Genomic DNA, 5339 nt, shown 5'->3' with positions numbered 1-5339 from the left:
TTTTGGCTGCAGTCACCATCTGCAGTGATTTTGGAGCCCCCCAAAATAAAGTCTGTCTTTGTTTCCATTGTTTCCCCATCTATTTGCCGTGAGGTGATGGGACCGGATGCCGTGATCTTAGTTTTCTGAATGTTGAGTTTTAAGCCAACTTTTTCACTCTCCTCTTTCACTCACATCAAGAAGTTCTTTAGTTCTTCTTTGCTTTCTGTCATAAGAGTGGTGTCATCTGCATATCTGAGGTTATTGATATTTCTCCTGGCAATCTTGATTCCAGCTTGTGCTTCATCCAGCCAGGCATTTCACATGATGTACTCTGCGTATAAGTTAAACAAGCAGGGTGACAATATACAGCCTTGAAGTACTCCTTTTCCAACTTGGAACCAGGCCTGGTACCCAGCATTAAAGCCCTGATATGCAGTTGGCCTCATGTGTTGCTCCCTCTCCTTCCTGGATGAGCAACTGGTGGCCTGGACTGTGGTCGCATGAATGGGGTTTATGTAAAATCCAGCATGGAAAGAAGGACCGTCTGTACATTTTCTTTTTTTAATGCCCAAACCATTCTTAGAAAATAATGGAAGGCCCTTGCTGCTGTTGCTGTGTGCACGCCCATCTGCCATCTGGTAGCTCCCTAGGCCTGTGGGCTGGATTAGTGGATATCTCTCAAAAGCAGGTCAGTGTTGTGGCTAACAGCCATGGTCTCTAATTCAACCTGCCTGGGTTGAAAACTCAGCTCTGCCATTTACCAGCTTTGTGGCCTTGAGTAGGTTTGACTTAACCTGTCTGTAAAGTGGGATGAATGACAACACATTTCTCATAGGATTATTATGAGGAGTTGATAAGTTAGTATATGGAAAAAACTTGGAATGGCACCTGGAACACTTTAGCTATTCACTTGGTGTTAGGTATTATTTCCTGTACCTTTGTGACAAACTCTTGCATTGATTCCAGCTCATAATTTATAAAGGACCAGCCCCTATCATTCTTATGTCTCTGATGCAACCCCATAAGGAGGCCTTCCTTTGCTTGGCAAGGAACTTTTTCCAAAATGCTTTTCTCTAAGGCAGTGAGTGAGATTTAAAGGGGGAAAGTATAACTTTAAATTGGCCAAATTTTTCTCTTTCTCTCCATTTCCTGGGCTATTATCCTTCTGCAAGCTACTTTCACCTTTAGGTTGAACACTTTCCAGGTCCATGCGTCTACTCTGATTTGCAACCCCTAAATTCCGATCTCTGTCCAACAGGCAAAGGAATCCCTTTAAAATGCAAACATGATCAAGTTACTTCTCTGACGAAAATATCTAATTTCTTCCTATTACTGTTGAGATAAAACCCAAAAGGTTTCCTCTGGGCTATAAGGCCCTGCGTAATCTAGCTTGACATTCTCTCTGATACTCAGTCATGCCAAGCACAATTTCTACTTCTTTGTTTTTTTCCCCACTGTCCATTCTGTTTGAGTACTCTCTCCAGATCTTTGCATGGACAAAGCCTTATTATTCGGATCTCAGTTCAAACAGAAGCAGTGAAGGGGAATGGTCACAAGCATGACTTTAGAGCCAACCTGCTTGGATCTATATATCTTGGGCTTCACCACTTTCTAGCTGTGTGACCCTGGAAAAGGTACTCAGCCTCTCTGTGCCCCAGTTTCCCCATCTGTGATAGGTGTGATAATAACACCTACATCATAGGATTTTTGGAGGTCTAAGTGCATTAGCATTTGCTTAAAAAAAAACAAACTGTGACATAATAAGTACAATTTAAATGTTTCTTTAAACAATTGAAATATTATTTCTGCAAAAAATCATTCTTTGGCCTATTCCAAGTTATTACCTTCCCCATTTGGAAGGTGCTCAGTCATGCCTGACCTTCTGTAACCCTTTGGACTGTAGCCCACCAGGCTCCTCTGTCCATGGGATTTTTCAGGCAAGAATATAGAAGTGGGTTGCCATTTCCTCCTCCAGAGGCTCTTCCTGGCCCAGGGATGGAACCTGTGTCTCCTGCATTGCAGGTGGATTCTTTACCCTCTGAGCCATGAGGGAAGCCCAAGTTTAGTATTCTCTGGCCCAAGAAAATATAGGAACTTAGTGCCTGGACAGGGACTTGAACCCTGGGCCCTCAGATTAAAAGTCTGATGCTCTACCAACTGAGCTACCCAGGCTCTAACAATGTGAAGGTGTCTCATTTTTCTTTTCTTTGTGGCACTTGCCATTTTCAGTGATCATTTGTTTGTGAATTGATTGGTTCTCCCACTAGATTTTGTTCATGGAAACAAAAATCTTGTCTGCCTTATTCCTTAAGGATCTGTAATCCTGATTTTCAGAACAGACTTTATGTTCTCAATAAACATTCATCAAGTGAAAGAACTGGAGTTCAGATTGCTACCAGTGTAGTGACTTTTTATCTAGATATTTGACCTCATGCATAATATCTACACCTCCTTGCTGTTTGATATACACGCCAAACGTTAATGCTGATTATCTTTGGGAGATGGGATTACAAGGGATTTATTTTTTCATTTTGTCCATCTATATTACTTTTAAAATAATGAGCATGGATATTTTGTAATTTATATAACTTTAAAATTAAATAATAATTGTGAATGATTTAACACAGATTCATAGTGGGTATTTAATAAATAGCCAATCTTATTATTACTAAGGTTTTCAAAAAGCTTGAAAGGGCCTTCTTCCTCTGTGGCACTGGGCTGCTGACTCCTATCCCAATCTGAGGACTCAGTCACTGCCAGACCCCAGCTGGAATGACCAGCCCACCTCTCCAGCCAGTTTCAGAAAATAGAATAAAAGTGAGCTGAGGGGCTTTCTCTTTTAGACCAGCTCCTTCTCACCCCTTGGAACCCACGTTCGCCTCCAGATTCTGGTGGATGAGCTTTCAACATTGCTTAGTATGCACCCCGCATCCTGCAGGGTGCAGAGAATATTAATATGGCAAATTCCATTGTTTATTTCCCTCCCAAATCATTTTCAGTGGTGAGGAAAGAGATCGTGCCCAGCTGCTGGAATGTAATCAGGAGCAGATCTGCACAGCCCTGGGAGATGGAGCTGATACAAAGCTGTGATTCTTCAGCTAGTGAATTTCCAGCACGAGGGCTTGCCCACCCCTCCCCATCATGGTGGATGGACCAAATGCTTATTATTTGTAGGCTGGGGGAGGGGAGTGGGACACCCCTGGCACAGAGCCATGCGCAGCTTGGTGGCTGATGATGCAGGAGGCAGGGGAACCGGGGTGAGTCCTCATTTTTCATCAGGAATCCTATGGCTTTTGTTGTCATCAGGCTATCTGTCAGGGTAGCTGGCTCTAGCCGGGGCTTCTGGGTCCTAATGACCTGCTTTCTATTTGGCCCCCACAGACTGTCCATGATTATGTCTTTGAAGGTAAGCTTGAAATAATTTGAAAGCCATTGTTGTTCCCAGAGAGCAAAGGAGAAATACAGTCTCTCAGAGCAGGTTTAGGATTCTGTGGCTTTCTCAAAGGGCTTCCCAGGTGGCGCAGTGGTAAAATGAATCCACCTGCCAATGCAAGACACACAGGTTCGATCCCTGCGTCAGGAACATCCCCTGGAGTAGGAAATGGCAACCCATTCCAGTATTCTTGCTTGGAGAAATCTATGAACAGAGGAGCCTGGCTTGGTTTTCTCAAAAATGGTGACACACAGGCTATCTGGTCCATCGCAGCGAGTGTCACAAGAGCACTAGGGTCACATTCTCTGAGTTCAAAGACTGATTACCTGTGTGTCCAAGGGCAAATTTCTGTGTTTTCACTGATACATCCGTAAAACAGGGCTGGGACTCTGCCTCATTTTTGAGAAATTCAGGAACCTTCAATTTGAACGATTCCATTACTGCTATGTGGATTCTCAATCTAAAACTGATGTCATTATAAAAATCCCAGAGGACAGGCCAGCAGGCATAATCTGGCATTATAGGCCACCATCCCTGTACTAGTGTATTCAGCCAGGGGTAGATTCCAGGGCAGACCCACAGTCCAAAGTATTGTTTTGGGGCAAGGTGAGTCATTTTAGTCGTGTCCAACTCTTTGAGACCCTATGGACTGTAGCCTGCCAGGCTCCTCTGTCCATGGGGATGCTCTGGAGTGGACTGCCATTCCCTGCTTCAGGGGATCTTCCCCACCCAGGGATCGAACCTGTGTCTCTTATGTCTCCTGCATTGGCAAGCAGGGTCTTTACCACTAGTACCATCTGGTATTGCTTTAATCATCTAAAATAAAGCCTGGAAAAGGAGAGATCTACCTACCACAGGTATCTATCTATTCATGGAGACCAGAGCCAGTGGGGGAGATTCTAAGGATGAGTTCTAGATTCTATCTTACAGCAACCTCATTCATTCATTCATTCATCCAGCAAATGAAGCAATTTTTAAGAGGCTGCTGCTGTAGAGTCCATCCTACAAAGCAGCGAGTGTCATGTGTAAGCACAAGAGAACTATGGTCACATTCTCTGAGTTCAAAGCCTGATTAGCTGTGTGTCCAAGGGCAAATCTCTTGTGTTTTCACTGATGCATCTGTAAAACAGGGCTGGGACTCTGCCTCACAGGGTTTTGTGAAGAGAAAAGAAGTCAGTCTATGTTCAGTGTTTAGCATATTTGGCACTTCCTAAATACTCCATAAAAAGTGAAAGACTTTTCACTCCTCTGTCCATGGGATTTTCCAGGCAGGAATAACTGGAGTGGGTTGCCATCTCCTTCTCCAGGGGATCTTCCTGACCCAGGAATCAAACCTGGGTCTCCCGCATTGCAAGCAGATGCTTTACCGTCTGAGCCACCAAGGAATCCCAAATACTCCGTAAATGACAGCTATTATCATTATTTCTACAGAAGACAAAGAAGTTAAAGTCTTGGTCCCTGACTTTGAGATGCCTGTATGAATGGGCACAGCTGGCAGCATGGCACAGGTGACCAGCCGGGTTACTGTATTCTGGGCTAAATGAGCTTTCCTTGTCACCTTGACAAAGTCACAGCAGTGGAGGCTGCTGCTGGTGGTGACCTGGCCTTGAACCGGATCTGGTGGCTCACCCCTCTGTTCTCATGGGCATTCACTCCCCATACATCTTGTAATGTTTGCCTTCTGCCACTTCCTACACTTTTCCCCCTTGAAACCTCCTCCTTTTCTTTCTTAAAACAAAGTAAAAATGTATCACCTGAAACAGAGGTTGAAAAATAGTCCAATCACTGTGGTTCAAAAACAAATTTCTTTTTGGTGGCACTTCTTGGTGAGTGGTTCCCTTCATGACCACGGGGCCTTCTTGGAGCAGAGATAAATGAGCCAATTTAGCTCTTATTTTGTGTTTGCACCAAAGTATGTAGGAAA

General features: G+C 44.0%; 1 non-coding gene across 1 annotated transcript; it reads right to left on the bottom strand.

Annotated features, from left to right (window-relative positions):
* Window positions 1–2081: 2081 nt before the first annotated feature.
* On the bottom strand, window positions 2082–2154 carry TRNAK-UUU. The gene has a single exon. It is a non-coding gene; the product is annotated as a tRNA-Lys (tRNA).
* Between the last annotated feature and the right edge of the window lie 3185 nt (window positions 2155–5339).

The sequence above is a fragment of the Cervus canadensis genome, chromosome 2 (assembly GCF_019320065.1).
Source record: "Cervus canadensis isolate Bull #8, Minnesota chromosome 2, ASM1932006v1, whole genome shotgun sequence".
Taxonomy (NCBI): Eukaryota; Metazoa; Chordata; class Mammalia; order Artiodactyla; family Cervidae; genus Cervus; species Cervus canadensis.
Note: the sequence above shows the minus strand (reverse complement) of the source record. Positions and strands in the feature narration are given on the sequence as shown.